Source organism: Capra hircus, chromosome 19 (genome assembly GCF_001704415.2).
Source record: "Capra hircus breed San Clemente chromosome 19, ASM170441v1, whole genome shotgun sequence".
In the NCBI taxonomy this organism is placed as follows: domain Eukaryota; kingdom Metazoa; phylum Chordata; class Mammalia; order Artiodactyla; family Bovidae; genus Capra; species Capra hircus.
The window spans coordinates 20,836,829-20,854,227 of record NC_030826.1 but is presented as its reverse complement, the minus strand read 5'-3'; the positions used below and the strand labels follow the sequence as shown (position 1 = coordinate 20,854,227).

Genomic DNA, 17,399 nt, shown 5'->3' with positions numbered 1-17,399 from the left:
CCGTGGGACATGGTGCAACGAATAATTTGAAAAGAGTTGGAATTCTGAATGGACTCTTACAGATGCTTGTAGATGGTACAGGAGAAGAGAAAAATGAAAGTGTTAGAGTTCCCACTGCTGATGGTTCCCTGGGTAACAGAGGCCAAAACTGCTGCAGAGTCCAAGGACCCCTGGGAAGAGTCAGAGGTGGCAAGGGGCTGAGTTTAATCTAATCTGAATTTCATAAAAATTGAAAATTTTTTTTCTTTCTTGCTAGCTTTCTTATCAGTGTTCAGTCGTTTACTCTTGCCGACTCTGTGGCCCCGTGGACTCTAGCCTGCCAGGCTTCCCTGACCATGGGATTCTCCAGGCAAGAATACTAGGGTTGCCTTTTCCTTCTCGAGGGGATCTTCACAACCCAGGGATCCAGCCCTCATCTCTGCTGTGTCTTGTATTGGCAGGCAGATTCTTTACCACGACCGCCACCTGGGAAGCCCAGTTTTCTATTAAGCTTCCTTGTAATTTAAATCCTAAAGTCTACATTGATGACCTCTGGTTGAGGTAGTCTCCAGAGCAGCCTCATACAGAAATATCAGGAGAGATGTTTTATTTCAGTTTGTTTTATTCAGTAAACCAGTGAAGAGGAATGAAAGGAAGAATTGAGGAATAACTTCTAGAAGGGAGTTAGGATTTTTTACATAACTGCTAGGACCTGGGGCAGCCTGTCAGCGTGGTGAAAACAGGTGCTACTATTTTATCTCCCAACTATTGGTAGTTGCAGTTTTACTTATGCTTATATGATTGATTGCTTCCTTTATCAAACTGAAAACGTAGCACGAAAACATTTTGTTTGCCATTTCAACTAATTTTAATAGGTTGAGAGGTTTTTTTTTAATCTATAGCACACTTTATAACTACTCTTGACATTTTATTCCATAGTTTCAGGTGACTTTGTTCAAGCTGTATGAAATAGCAGTCTGTACTGTTTCATTTTACTGACACTGAGTAGCCTTGGTTCCTCTTCACTTTCTGCCATAAGGGTGGTGTCATCTGCATATCTGAGGTTACTGATATTTCTCCCGGCAACCTTGATTCCAGCTTGTGCTTCATCCAGCCCAGCGTTTCATGGTGTACTCTGCATATAAGTTAAATAAGCAGGGTGACAATATACAGCCTTGATGTACTCCTTTTCCTATTTGGAACCAGTCTGTTGTTCCGTGTCCAGTTCTAACTGTTGCTTCCTGACCTGCATACAGGTTTCTCAAGAGGCAGGTCAGGTGGCCTGGTATTCCTGTCTCTTTCAGAATTTTCCACAGTTTATTGTGATCCACAGAGTCAAAGGCTTTGGCATAGTCAACAAAGCAGAAATAGATGTTTTTCTGGAATTCTCTTGCTTTTTCCATGATCCAGCGGATGTTGGCAATTTGATCTCTGATTCCTCTTCCTTTTCTAAAACCAGCTTGAACATCTGGAATTTCACAGTTCACGTATGGCTAAAGCCTAGGTTGGAGAATTTTGAGCATTACTTTACTAGCGTGTGAGATGAGTGCAATTGTGCGGTAGTTTGAGCATTCTTTGGCATTGCCTTTCTTTGGGATAGGAATGAAAACTGACCTTTTCCAGTCCTGTGGCCACTGCTGACTTTTCCAAATTTGCTGACATATTGAGTGCAGCACTTTCACAGCATCATCTTTTAGGAATTGAAATAGCTTAACTGGGATTCTATCACCTCCACTAGCTTTGTTCATAGTGATGCTAAGGCCCACCTGACTTCACATTTCAGGATGTCCGGCCCTAGGTGAGTGTGAGTGATCACACCATTGTGATTATCTGGGTCGTGAAGCTCTTTTTTGTACAGTTCTTCTGTGTATTCTTGCCACCTCTTCTTAATATCTTCTGCTTCTGTTAGGTCCATACCATTTCTGTCCTTTATTGAGCCCATCTTTGCATGAAATGTTCCCTCAGTAACCCTAATTTTCTTGAAGAGATCTCTAGTCTTTTCCATTCTGTTATTTTCCTCTATTTCTTTGCATTGATCGCTGAGGAATGCTTTCTTATCTCTCCTTGCTATTCTTTGGAACTCTGCATTCAAATGGGTATATCTTTCCTTTTCTCCTGTGCCTTTCACCTCTCTTCTTTTCACAGATATTTGTAAGGCCTTCTCAGGCAGCCATTTTGCTTTTTTTCATTTCTTTTTCTTGGGGATGGTCTTGCTCCCTGTTTCCTGTACAACGTCACGAACCTCCATCCATAATTCATCAGGCACTCTGTCTATCAGATCTAGTCCTTTAAATATATTTCTCACTTCCACTGTATAGTCATAAGGGATTTGATTTAGGTCATACCTGAATGGTCTAGTGGTTTTCCCCACTTTCTTCAGTTTCACTCTGAATTTGGCAATAAGGAGTTCATGATCTGAGCCACAGTCTTAAAGCGTAAAGCACAACATTCAGAAAACTAAGATCATGGCATCTGGTCCCATCACTTCATGGCAGATAGATGAGGAAACAGTGGAAACAGTGTCAGCCTTTATTTTGGGGGGCTCCAAAATCACTGCAGATGGTGATTGCAGCCATGAAGTTAAAAGACACTTACTCCTCGGAAGGAAAGTTATGACCAACCTAGATAGCATATTAAAAAACAGAGACATTACTTTGCCAACAAAGGTCCGTCTAGTCAAAGCTATGGTTTTTCCAGTAGTCATGTATGGATGTGAGAGTTGGACTGTGAAGAAAGCTGAGCGCCGAAGAATTGATGCTTTTGAACTGTGGTGTTGGAGAAGACTCTTGAGAGTCCCTTGGACTGCAGGGAGATCCAACCAGTCCATCCTAAAGGAGATCAGTCTTGGGTGTTCATTGGAAGGACTAACGCTGAAGCTGAAACTCCAATACTTTGGCCACCTGATGTGGAGAGCTGACTCATTGGAAAAGACCCTGATGCTGGCAGGGATTGGGGGCAGGAGGAGAAGGGGATGACAGAGGATGAGATGGCTGGATGGCATCACCAACACAATGGACATGGGTTTGGGTGGACTCCAGGAGTTGGTGATGGACAGGGAGGCCTGGTGTACTGCGGTTCATGGGGTCACAAAGAGTCAGACACGACTGAGCGACTGAACAGAACTGAGTAGCCTTGGTTATTTTCACGGGGTGTTCAAGGCATTGTTTATTGGGAGATTTATGGTTTTAGGAAATTAGGCGAGTAATAAATATTTCTGGGTGTTGATCAGAGGTATTTACTGACCGGGATATTGTCTGTGCAATGCCTTTTTATATTTACCTTTGCTTCCAGGCGTTGCATTTTTATGGAATTGTTAGTGCCCTTTATTGGTTCTTTGAATATACACACATACAGCTATCTCCCTATGGGGCCATACTAGTTTCTCAAGAAGAAATATTTAACTAATGAAAATGAGGATAGATGCTTTCATAGTTATTTATGTTAGAATCTGTAAATAGGGGAGGGGGCTTCCTGTCTGGTACTATATACTCATCTTTTATTGTTTACTTTTTTTATCCCTTTTCTTCCCCAGTTCTATTCAGTTTGATCTAGATCAAAGAGTATATTACTAATAGATGACACAGGATAATTAGCAAAATAATCTATAGTCAGATTATCATAGGCTATCATTATAGGCTTTCTGTAGTTACTTGTCAGAGTCTAATGACCTTAAGCATCACTGATAAGGTATATTCTGAACTTCCTAGGGATGGAGGAAGAAAAGAATTGGATTGAAAAGTTGGTTATAAGAGTTTCTTCTGTCTTAGACTGTTAATTGGTGAGAAGGTGGCAGGGAGAAATGGATCAGTATTTTCCCAGAATTTACAGCATGAATATTTTCTAAAGTTAATCTCAAGATATAAAAGTCAAAAGAAGATCAACGAGAGAACTTCTTGAAGTTTGTGCAAAATGGAAGGGAATGGTAGATAGGAAGGAGCCTTAGGGAAGTAAAAGTGAGGCTGAAGGAGAAAACAAGGAGACATGTGGACATAACTAATGAAATATAATAGGTAGTTAAAAGATGGAGTAGCTGAAAAGCTTCTGGGATGGGTTAGATAGTCTATAAGTTGACAACATATAATGCTGATTTTCAACAAATTAGAGAGAAATTCAGATGACTGGGTGCTTCTCTCTCAATAGATCTTTCTCTGTCATAAGATTCTACCTTTCTCTTAAACACTATTTTGTATTCATGCAGTTTTAGTTATATTAGTGGGGGAGATGCTGTCTTGTTATATATTAGTTGGTGGGTTGTCAAAGTTAATAATGACTGAGTGTAATTAAAATCTTTCTGCATTAAGTTATCACTTTTTTCTCTGTCATTTATTTCCATTAATAAACTAAAGCAAGGAGTGTTTGAACTGTGAAAGACCTAATAATTGGTTTCTTTATGATGTTTAGTGTGTTAGCAAAGACCACTAGGTAGGCCTAAATTATATTAGGAATTAGATCACACTCTGGAGAGTTGGACTGTGAAGAAAGCTGAGCACCAAAGAATTGATGCTTTTGAACTGTGGTGTTGGAGAATACTCTTGAGAGTCCCTTGGACTGCAAGGAGATCCAGCCAGTCCATTCCAAAGGAGATCAGTTGTGGGTGTTCATTGGAAGGACTAATGCTAAAGCTGAAACTCCAATACTTTGGCCATCTCATGTGAAGAGCTGACTCATTGGAAAAGACCCTGATGCTGGCAGGGATTGGGGGCAGGAGGAGAAGGGGACGACAGAGGATGACATGGCTGGATGGCATCACCAACTCGATGGACATGAGTTTGAGTGAACTCCGGGAGTTGGTGATGGACAGGGAGGCCTGGTGTGCTACGATTCATGGGGTTGCAAAGAGTCGGACACGACTGAGCAAATGAACTGAACTGACTGGTTTATAACTTCAAATATTTTCCTTCATTTCAGTACCCATGTTTCATTTCAAGTAAGTTTGGAGGCTTTGGGTTTGTTTGTTTAAGTGCTGAATCAACTTTTTCTGAACTTTTGTTTTTCAGTCTTTTGTTTATGGAAGACAAATAAAGTTAAGTGGCATGCTTGTATTCTTAAGGATTACACCAGGTAGTCATAAGCATCTGACCTTCTCAATATTTTATTAACTTCCACCCCACCCCCACCACCAATTAACTTCTGTCTTAGTTTTCAATATTCAGCAGTGTTAACTTTAAACTTACATACAGCAGTCCTCTGCACTCAAATCTTTCCACCAGAAGTTTCTCTAACAGCAGAGCAGTGTGGATATATAAAGTTTAAAGGAGCTTAATACAAGGCTGGAATGTATTTGAATTCTTATGATTTACTTTAAATTTTGTGCACTTGTTTATGTATCTGTATCTCTGTTACTGCAAAAATAATACTTCTTGTCAAGTAAAATTGATGCTGGTAAAATATGCCTCAGTCTAGAGGCATCAAGGAAAAGCTCTGGAGAAGGGGGCATCTGAGCTACAGTCTGAAGATGAGTAGAAGTAAGCAAGCAAAGAGGGGAATGTATTTCAGGCAGAGGGAAGAATATAGCAAAATCTAAGAAATAATATGAAACCTGTCAATCCTAAAGGAAATCAACCCTAAATATTCATTGGAAGGATTGATGCTGAAGCTCCAATACTTTGGCTACCTGAATGCGTAGAGCCAACTCATTGGAAAAGACCCTGATGGTGGGAAAGATTGAAGGCAAAAGGGGAACGGGCTGCAGAGGATGAGATGTTAGATAGTATCACCAACTCAATGGACATGAATTTTGAACAAACTCTGGGAGATAGTGGAGGACAGAGGAGCCTGGCGTGGTGCAGTCCGTGGGGTCACAAAGAATTAGACACAACTTAGCGGTTAAACACAACAACAAGAGATAAGGTGGCCTAGCTTATTGGAAATACTAATTTTAGAATAGCAAATTTCATCTGCAGTTGAAGTACATAATCTCTGACAGTAAATGTTGTCATTTTCTCAGGGGAAAGAAAGTGCTTGCGATGCGAGCATTGGTCAGGAGTGGAGGAAAACTACTTCCAGCTAATGGCAAAAAGTCAACCTACTAAACAGAATTGTCCTTGCACCTTTAATCATGACATTTTGTAAGAGAGCAAAACAGGAAAAGTGCTTATAGTACTTTGCAGATCTGTCTTAGCATCTAAATGTGTGATGGAATTCTTTGTCCTTTTATTTAGATATTAATATTGATGCTGTGTTCTAGTTAGTGAGACCTAAGGAAAAAGTTGGCTTAAAGCTCAACATTCAGAAAACGAAGATCATGGCATCCCATCACTTCATGGGAAATAGATGGGGAACCAGTGGAACCAGTGTCAGACTTTATTTTGGGGGGCTCCAAAATCACTGCAGATGGTGACTGCAGCCATGAAATTAAAAGACGCTTCCTCCTTGGAAGAAAAGTTATGACCAACCTAGACAGCATATTCAAAAGCAGAGACATTACTTTGCCGACTAAGGTCCATCTAGTCAAGGCTATGGTTTTTCCAGTGGTCATGTATGGATGTGAGAGTTGGACTGTGAAGAAGGCTGAGTGCCGAAGAATTGATGCTTTTGAACTGTGGTGTTGGAGAAGACTCTTGAGAGTCCCTTGGACTGCAAGGGGATCCAACCAGTCCATTCTGCAGGAGATCAGCCCTGGGATTTCTTTGGAAGGAATGATGCTCAAGCTGAAACTCCAGTACTTTGGCCACCTGATGCGAAGAGTTGACTCACTGGAAAAGACTCTGATGCTGGGAGGGATTGGGGGCAGGAGGAGAAGGGGACGACAGAGGATGAGATGGCTGGATGGCATCACAGACTCAGTGGACGTGAGTCTGAGTGAACTCCGGGAGATGGTGATGGAGAGGGAGGCCTGGCGTGCTGCGATTCATGGGGTCGCAAGGAGTCGGACACGACTGAGCGAGTGAACTGAACTGAACTGAAGGATTCCTCCCAACACCCCTGTATGACAGCTCCTCAGCCTGCCAAGACAAAGGTACATGTAAGAGCCTCTGTTGATGTCACCTTACTCTTACTTTGTTGTTGTTCTTGTTCAGTCACTCAGTCATTTCCGACTCTGTGACCCCATGCACTGCAGCACTCCAGGCATCCCTGTGCTTCACCATCTCCTGGAGCTTGCCCAAATACATGTCCATTGAATTGGTGATACCGTCCAACCACCTCATCCTGTGTTGTCCCCTTCGCCTCCTGCCTTCTATCTTTCGCAGCATCAGGGTCTTTTCCAATGAGTTTGCTCTTCACATCAGGTGGCTAAAGTATTGGAGCTTGAACATCAGCCCTTCCAGTGAATATTCAGGACTGATTTCCTTTAGGACTGACTGGTTTGATCTCCTTGCTGTCTAAGGGATTCTCAAGAGTCTTCTCCAACACCACAGTTCAAAAGCATCAATTCTTTGGCATTCAGCTTTCTTTATGGTCCAACTCTCACATCCATACATAACTACTGGAAAAACCACAGCTTTGACTATATGAACTGTTGTTGGCAAAGTAATGTCTCTGCTTTTTAATATGCTATCTAGGTTTGTCATAGCTTTTCTTCCAGGAAGGAAGTATCTTTTAATTTCATGACTGCAGTCATCTTCCACAGTGATTTTTGGAGCCCAAGGAAATAAAGTCTGTCACTGTTTCCATTGTTTCCCCATCTATTTGCCATGAAGTGATGGGACCAGATGTCATGATATTAGTTTTTGAATGTTGAGTTTTAAACCAGCTTTTTCACTTTGCCCTTTCACCTTCATCAAGAGGCTCTTTAGTTCTTCTTCGCTTTCTGCCGTAAGGGTGGTCATCTGCCTATCTGATGTTAATGATATTTCTCCCAGTAATCTTGATTCCAGCTTGTGCTTCATCCAGCCAGGCATTTCCCATGATGTACTCTACATATAAGTTAAATAAGCAGAGTGACAATATACAGCCTTGGCATACTCCTTTCCCAAGTTTGAACCAGTCTGTTGTTCCATGTCGAGTTCTTACTGTTGCTTCTTGACCTGTATACAGGGGATATAAGTCCTTAGGACCAAGCACCTCCCCAGTTGACCAAAATGAGTACCTAGATTGGAATCATGGCCCAGATAATGTATACACAGTATCATGCTATGTCATGAGTAGTGTTTACAGTGTTCCTGAGATGGGTGGGGAGGATTGAGGTAAATTAGCCAGTGATGAGCACTGCTGTCAGCATTCCAGGTATGCCTGTCATGTGTAAGCACATGTGCCTGTCAGCCAAGCCAGATTCCTAAAGTATAACTTTTCCACCTGTCCACTTTGCAATTAAGACACATTTTATACCACTTAAGCTATTCTGTGAAAGATTTATCTGCTGACTAAAGGCTTTTTCCAAGGTTAAGGCACTGGAAGTGGTCTTTAAGCAGCATGGTGTTCACTCTTAATGTTTTCTGTGGATACCGGTTCCACCTGTTCCAGTAGGGTTTGACTTGTCTGCCCTCTAGTGGAGATGTGGTTAAATTAACCAGGGTATCCTGGCTTTAGGAAAAATACCTAATTTTTCTCAATTGGCTTTCCAAATTTTAGTCTTTTTTTCTTTTTCTTTTTTTAGCCTCTGTTCTCTTAAAGAATTTTAATTACCACCAGAGCAGCATATTTATAATTTTTTCTACTTTCTAAGATTCTGATAAATCCCTTCTCTGGCTTCCTCCTAGGATCGGGTCTAGATTGCCGCTCTCTGCTCTTTGCAGCTTACCTCAAGGCAAGCCCTGGGTTTCAACTCAGCTGGTCAGCTGACCAGCAGCCCAGTGTGTCAAACATAATCCCCCTGTTTGTTCCTCTTGTCCCTGTCTCAAATGCTCTGTCAACATTCCTCTTCCCTCAAGACTGGACTCAGAGCTCACTTGTTCCTGTGAACCCTGGACCCGTGGTGATAGCACACTTTCTAAACTCCAGGGACATGTATTTCCTGTGCCATACATTTGCACTGTACCTGTTGTGTCATTGTTTCCAATATAACAGCCTTATTGCTTCAGGCAGATAAACTCCAGCATAGTATTATCTCGTGTTTCTTTGTATCTCTGATGGACTCTAGCAGCTCTGAATGAATTAGTTTATTATTCATTGTTATGCAGGAGACCCCGGTTCGATTCCTGGGTCGGGAAGATCCGCTGGAGAAAGGATAGGCTACCCACTCCAGTATTCTTGGGCTTCCCTTGTGGCTCAGCTGGTAAAGAATCCGCCCGCAATGCGGGAGACCTGAGTTCTGTCCCTGGGTTGAGAAGATCCCCTGGAGAAGGGAAAGGCTACCCACTCCACTATTCTGGCCTGGAGAATGCCATGGACTGAATTCCATAGTCCATGGGGTCGCAAAGAGTCCGACACAACTGAGCAACTTTCACTACTACTACATTCAAAGATACTGAGTAACGTGACATATTTCCCCTGTTGATGGCTTAGAATGATGTCTAGATTTAAATATAAATATTAACAAAATAGCAATGTATTTCCCCCTAATCAAAACTGACAGCAGTACATCTGTTTTAAATATTCTATTCTCTTTTTGGTCAGAACCATTAACAGTATTTATCAACTCCTTATTTGGGAAATGATTAGAAATTTGAAAACAATCATGCTTGCTTAGTTTACTAATGTTTGATAAGTAATCAGTGTTGTTTCATTACTATTCTGCGTTTGTTCTTTGACCTTATTTCTGAATAATGTTTCAACTGAATAACTTTGGTTGATCATACTTTAATTCTTTATGTCCATAAACAATTTAAAGGTTTAATATAAAAAGACCCTTCATAAGTGGATTTTATTTAGCTTCCCTGGGTGTTATCAATGCCTTTTATAGCTTAAATTCCTTGTGGAGAAATGGTAATCATGTGTAACAGATGACTAGTAATAAGAGCAGAAGGCAAGCCAAGTAATTGGGGTATAGCTAGCAGCACACACAAACAACAGAACAGATTATAGAGGCACTGCCTCCAAGGTGGAGCCAAGATCAGAGTCAAGAATTTTAAACCAAAGTTTAGAGAGCAGAGGAGATGTTGAAGTGGTATTCAGAATATTTAGCAACTAGTATGGCATAGCTATCAATCAATCAGAATAGGCAGGAGTCAGACCTAGAGGTCCTCCACATTGCCTGGCACTAATCTGATTGTTGAAAAGCTATGACAAACCTAGACAGCATATTAAAAAGCAGAGACATTGCTTTGCCAACAAAGGTCTGTATAGTCAAAGCTGTGGTTTTTCCAGCAGTCATGTATGGATGTGAGAGTTGGACCATGAGAATTGGACCATAAAGAAAGGTGAGCACCACAGAATTGATGCTTTTGAACTGTGGTGTTGGAGAAGACTCTTGAGAGTCCCTTGGACTGCAAGGAGATCAAACCAGTCAATCCTAAAGGAAATCAGTCCTGAATATTCATTGAAAGGGCTGATGCTGAAGCTGAAGCTCCAATACTTGGCCACCTGCTGCAAAGAACTGACTCATTAGAAAAGACCCTGATGCTGGGAAGGATAGAAGGCAGGAAGAGAAGGGGATGACAGAGAATGAGATAGTTCAATGGCATCCCTGTCTCAATGGACATGAGTTTGAGCAAGCTCTGGGAGTTGGTGATGGACAGGGAAGCCTGGCGTGCTGCAGTGCATGGAGTCGCAAAGAGTCAGACACAACTGAGCGACTGAACTGAACTGAATCTGATTGTTGCTGGATCATGAAACAATCCGAGGGGCTCTAGGCAGCCACTGTTTACCATTCGGTATTTCAACGTGTAAGCAATTAGTACAGTTGTACCACTATGTCCTAGCTGAACATAAGACCATATGTCCATCTTGAGATCTCAGGCTACAGTGAAGGAAATGGACCAAATATGAAGTCTTCAAAGAGTAGGAAGTGAAATTTCACTTTAATAGTAGGAAGCAGAATCTGGACAGGGAGATAAAGACAAGGTCTAAGACCCCTGTTGGTGTACCTGGCATATTCCTGTCATGCAAGAAGAGCAGTTTGTTCTGATAGAAGGGTTATTTGTCCTTCCCAGACAGAATCGTGATTCTGCTGCTTACTCTTAGGTTACTATGAGCAAATTATCTCACTTCCATGAGGCAGTTTCTTCAGCTGAAAAGTAAGTGTTAATCATGCCTGTGCTGCATTTATCCTAGGTTGCTTCAGATGAGATAATAGTCATGAAAAGACTTTAAATTATGGAGCAGCACAGAGACAGAGTCTTATGATGGATGCTGCTTGCTCTCTACCCCATGTTTAAGCACTCTTCTCGGATTGACAAACCAAGGATATGACCAATAATTTAATGGCGATGAGGCACATGATATACCAAGTTAACGTAAGGTGGAGGCCTAATTTTGCCACTTACTGGTTACCATACCTTGAGCAATACTTATTATTTCATCTAGTATCCTCTGAGCATTTTCTGTGTGACTGCTGCTCTGCAAATGTAGTTCTGCCCTTACAGAGCTTACAGTCTGGGACAGGAGCCATAGATCTTTTGGGAGTGCTGAGTTCCTGTCATCACTGGTCTCCCTGGCACCTTTCATGGCACAGTTACCTGGAGAGAGTAGTAGCTTTGTTTACCCTGAACTTTTGATATTTTTCCAAACCTTTAAGACAAACGTTTTCAATCTAAACTGCTTGTCAGTTATCAAGAGCTTTGAAAATGTGCAGATCCTAGGGCCCCACACCTCATGGTGGGCTGGTACATGTTCAAAAACGTGTTTTCCGGGTAAGGGCTGCTTTGTAGCATTTGCTAATATTCCTAGTTAAAAAAAAAAAAAGTCCCACCATAGCCAGTTTCAAGCTACCAGTGTGAATCTCATAAGATCCCTAAAAATCTTAACAATTGGCTCCAGCACACCACTGGCTTCACCTCAGGGCTAAAGAATAAAAGTCTGTAGGTGTGAGGCCTGGAGATTTGTGTTATTGAAAAAGTTCTGAATGGAGCCAGAGTTAAGATCCAGTGACCTGTGAAGTTCCCATACTGCATGCTTGTCAAATGTGACAGGTTCAGAACATGATAAGACTTGTTGCTTTTTCAAACCAAGTAGCCTCAAGGAGTCGGATCTCTGTGATAGAAAAAAACAGTCTAGCTACTCTGAAATTATGCCAAGTGGGGGGTGCAGGTGGGGTTAAGTTGCCTGTATTAAATAAAAAGTTTAAGTAGAATAAGGATTATAAACAAAAGGCATCCAGTAACAGCTCCGCACCCAGAGCTCGGGTTTTCTAGAGGGCAGCGAGCGACTGTACTGTGATACCTCTTCAACTAGCTGTTGAGCAAAGACTTGGTGTTCTTCAGAAGCAAAGTCACATCAGCCAAGTTCTAATCAAGCTGGTTTTCTTATCACTGAGGAAGTACCTCATTAACCATTCCAACTGTGATTCATATGTATTTGTATTTGAAAGGAATTCAAAGGAAATACTTGAGAAATAGTAGGTGTCTCACAGAGGTTTTCTATTGCTTGAAATCATGGACAATAAGTTCATTTACAGCTTCTTAAAACTTGTCATAATGACAGCATAGTGTGGCTTTGATTTCAGAAATAAGGATTGCACTGTATTCTGGCTTCCTTATTTTTACTTTAATGTGTCTTACATCTTCCTGAAATATGACTAATTTGAATCTCTGTTTTGGATCTTGATCCCAGCAAGTATCACACATCTCAATTTAAACAACTTTAAAACAAAGTCATCTTATATTGGGACTGCTGATTTGATCAGGTTTGAGCTTCCTACATACCAGCTTCTCAGATGTAAGTGCCCAGGTTATTCATCCTGGTCCTGGACAGTAGTGTGTGTGTGTGAATGGCCACACTTTCAGGTCCTTTCTTATCTTCAGAGAGGACACTTCATTATAGACACCAGACTATAAAATTATCCATATGGCCTTCCATGCATCTTGTACTGAATAAGAATCATCTTCTTTATTCTCTTCTCTCCTGGATATTTCTGTGGCCCTAGTCTTTAGAAGTTCTACTTCATTAACTCTTTAACTGCCTTTTTCCTGTCCTGTTCATTTTGCCTACATACTTACTTGCTAGTCATTGGTATTGAGAGGGTATCATAAAGATGACTATGAAGTCTTTGCTCTTTCCCCTGCTGAAAAATAGAGTCTAATTCCCCTCCCCTTGAATCTGTGCTAGACCTCTTTAATACACCAGCAGAGTATGGCAGAAGTGACTCTGTGCCAATTCTGTGCCTAGCCTCCTGGCGTTCTAAGCCCCCGTGCAAATAGACCAACCCTGAGGCCCTAATGGACTTTGAGAAGACCCAATCCATAGGCATTCTAGTTGACTGTCCAGTTGAGCCCAGCTTAAGTCTTCCAGGCTAAGATGTCAGGCATATGCATGAAACTGCTTGGACTCTCACTTAGCCCATCTTCCAGTTATATACCACCAGAGTAGCACTGAGTGACCTTTAGCAGTACTATGTGGAGCAGAAGAATCACCTAACTAAATACTGCTTGAAGTTCTGACCCATGAAATATAATAAATTAGTGGTTTGTTATAAAGCATTAGATAACCCAAACATGATTCCATCCCCGTCTTCTTTCTCTCTTGTTTCTTAGAGAGAATCTGAGCCTTCTCTTACCAGTAGCCAAGTGGCAATATGGTGCCCTATTTCCTCCTCAAGCCTGTATCCTTCACATTTGCTTCTTTCAAAAGCCAGAAGCAGGATTTTCCTGATTTCAAAGCTCACGTCCACTCTTAGAAAGACTACTAGACTATTTTTTCCTGACAGATACCCTCAGTTTTTTCCCAGGGACAGAAGTGACTGATGAATAATCTGAAATCCAGTTAATGAATAATCCACAACCACTTTTTGTGACCCTAGGACTGTTATCTTAATATTCTACCCTTATGGACTCGTAACATCAGTATTACCTGATAGCCTTAACCTCCAGTACCCATCCTTTTGTTCCAGGAGTTCACAGCTGCTCACCATTCCGTACACGTCCAGACTCTTACTCCTCTTTCTGTTCCTTTTGCCAGCTCTTCTGCCTGAAATATTCTTCCTCCTATTTTCCATCTAACACAAACCCACTAATTCAAGCCTAGCCTGAAAATTAACTTCTGTGAAGCATATCCAAGCCCCACAGTTAGTCATTTCCTCCTCTGTTGTTTCTAGAGCACTTTGTATAAAAGTGTATATACAGCTTCTGCTGTAAGCCAAATGACATATAATTTTTGGCTTATGAAACTGTCTCCCCTACTACAGTATGAACTATCCAAGGATAAGGGTGCTTCTGCTTACTTTGAATTCCTGGTGCCTAATACCTAACACATCATAGGTGGTCAATTAATGTGGAATGAGTGAATGAATACATAAATGAGAGCAAGTGAATGATTCTCTCTGCTTAACCAAAGGAAAAGCCTAAGGTATTACTTCCAGATCTTCATCACAGACTAACTCCTGAGCAACAAAAACTGTTCTATTAACCGGCTAAGGGTAAAACATAGCTGGCATAGTCCTTACTAGCTAAGAATGCACAGCCAATTAGCTCCATGTTTGCATGGTTTTAGTTCACTGCTCCAATCATGCATTCATTCACCTCTTTATCGAGTTCCATGTGCACATAGGGCATTGTGCTAAACACAAGGTGAGATGCAAAGGGAAAATAAGGCAGATTACAGTTTGATGATGGAGTAAAACAAGAGCCCAGTGGTAACTCACAGACAGGTCTCAGTAGTGCCATAGGAAGCATGCACAGTAATTGTCAGGTTTGGAAGAAGGCAGACAGCCTCTCAGTAAGATGATAACAGAAGCATCATGAACTACTGACTTTTAAAGCCAGCTTTTAAGGTTGCAGAAAGATCTAGGAGGGTGGGGAAGGGCCTTCCACGATGATGAAACAACATGGGCCTTTGAAAAATGATGAATGAATCTACTTGGATTGGAGTGTAAAGAATTTTGGTATGGAAAGTGTAAAGAACTTTGGACCATAAAGGTTGGGAAATTATTGCTTAACACCTACCTAGCCTGGTGTTTTTCAAGGCTAGCAGCACTTCCAGCCTATTTCTCAACAAATATGACTGTGATGTTTATGTTCTTTTTCAAACATCTTTTACTTAAGTGACCTACTTTTGTGTTCAGGTATTAAGATTAATAAGAATGTATTAGCTTATCAATTCATACTTAATGGTTCCTGAATACCCTAAAATTATGTATTATATTTTAATTGAAATATGGTTTATATACAGCATTATATTAGTTTCAAGTATACCACATAGTGATTCAATATTTTTATAGATTACACTTCATTTACAGTTATTACAAGGCTGTATTACCCAGTGCTGTCCAATATATTCTTTTTATTCACTATGCACAGTGCTTTGTACCTGTTAATCCCATGCATCTACCTTGCCCACCCGTTCCCTCTCTCTCCACTGGTAACCACCAGTTTGTTTTCTATATCTATGAGTCTGTTTCTGTTCTGTTCTAAGTGTTCATTTATTTTATTTTTTTAGGTTCCACATGTAGATGATAACATGGAGTATTTGGCTTTCTCTAACTTATTTCACTGAGCATAATACCCTCCAGGTCCATCTATGCTGTTGCAAATGGCAGAATTTCATCTTTTTTATGGCTGAGCATGGACAGAGGAGCCTGGTGGGTTACAGTCCATGGGATCACAAAGAGTCAGACACGACTTAGCAAGTAAACAACAGCAACAGTATTCCATTTATTCCATTTTATATATATATAAAACACACGCATACACACATATGGCACATCTTTATCCATTCATCTGTTGATGGAAACTTAGGTTGCGTCCATATCTTGGCTATTATAAATAGTGCTGCTGTGGACATTGGGGTGCATATATCTGTTTGAATTAGTGTTTTCTGAATATCTTAAAATTAAATGCATATTCAGAATCTCACACCATATTGTTTATAGGTCAATTTTTCCTTTAGAACATCAGGAAGAAATTGTACTCTCTAAATAAAAACTACTTAACAATAGTACTCTGGAATATTTTTTAAAAAGTCAACAAACTTGTGTTTAATCATTTAATTATTTCATTCTCCTTACCCATCAAAAATGATTCTGTCTACTTAGAAGAATTGATGGTTATATCTACACTTTTCTCCTGGTGTTTTCTAATGTTCTGAGCACACTGACTATTTGCATTTTTTTTCTTTTCTTTTTTTTTACACCAACAATATGTCAAGCAATTTGATAAGATAGGTGGTTTTATATGGTCTAGTGTACACACTTGTTACAATAGAATGGTAAGCATTCTCCCTTTAGCTACCGTTTAACTGCCACCATTCAACTGTGTTACCTGATCATTTATCTTGCTGAATAAGCAGTATTGAATCTTTGTATTTTTGGCAGTGAATTCCATTGAAATAAGCATAATTGAACACTTTTTTCATTTTTAAAACAAAATTCCATTTTACCTTGCCTTGACATACTGAGTTGTTTTTTTGTTTTTTTTTTTTTCCTAAGCCTCTTTTTCCAAGTAAGATGAAAGGGAAGCAAATAATTCATTGGCCTGACTATTGTAAAATTATCTGAAAAAGAAAAAAAAAAGTCATTTGGGGATCTTGTGTTAGAAACACTGTTCTGGCTTACTTTTTTTCTGTGCAAATGGAATTTTCCATGCCTCGACACTATTTTAAAGTGTAGACGTCATAGAAGAAAGATGACAAAAGGATATTGTTTTATTATAATCCTTGAGAAAAGTTATACTTTCTTCTGCAGTTCCCCTCCCACCCCCTGTCCTGGGGTTAAGGTAACAAAGGCAGATTTTTAGTTTAGAGGCAGCTATTTATAGCAGAAATATAGGCCTGAGTTCAAATTGTGACTCCCATCATTTATTGGCTTTGTGACATTTAGCAAGCCCCACGGCATTGTGGTGCACATTAAATAAAATAATGTATAAATTATCTGGCCTGTAGTGGTATTAAATAAATGTTAGTTCACCTCTGTCGATGTAACTGGTTTTGGCTCTTTGCACCCTCCAAGGAAGCATAGTTCCCTTAGGCTCCAAAATCTAACATTTGTATTTGCTTATGAATCTTTTCATTTTCGTTCACGCAGACTTTCCAGGTTATGACTATTGACTCTAGAGACGATTGGTTCTTCACTGTTCTTCACTTCCCGAAAGGCATCCTTCTAAACCTAAAACTTCCCCTAGAGGCAGAGTATAATATACCATGACACTCTCCCTGTCCTCCCTCTGAGGGTACGATCTTTGCTGTCTCCTGCTGTTTGTACAAGATAATGGGCATACCTGAAATCAATCATGAAAATAAAATGAGAATAAAAGCTATAGAGCTGGCCGTTTCTGCCCAGGAATGGAGGCAGGATGATGTAGAGGTAATGGGGTGGTTCCATAAACTGAAAATGTGGGTGACTTACCAGAAGACAATACTCATATTGTTTGAGTTATTTTTCCCCTATTTTTGTGTTTGCCAAATAGGGCAAAAGTGACCAGAGTGCAAATATAAAATGTCAGAGAGGAAATTTA

The 17,399-nt window shown here is 40.5% G+C and overlaps 1 protein-coding gene across 2 annotated transcripts in view; it reads left to right on the top strand.

Moving 5' to 3' along the window:
- The window catches only part of SSH2 (slingshot protein phosphatase 2), a 243,713-nt gene that overhangs the window by 90,940 nt on the left and 135,374 nt on the right, over nt 1-17,399 (top strand). The gene's annotated exons all lie outside the window — the stretch shown is intronic.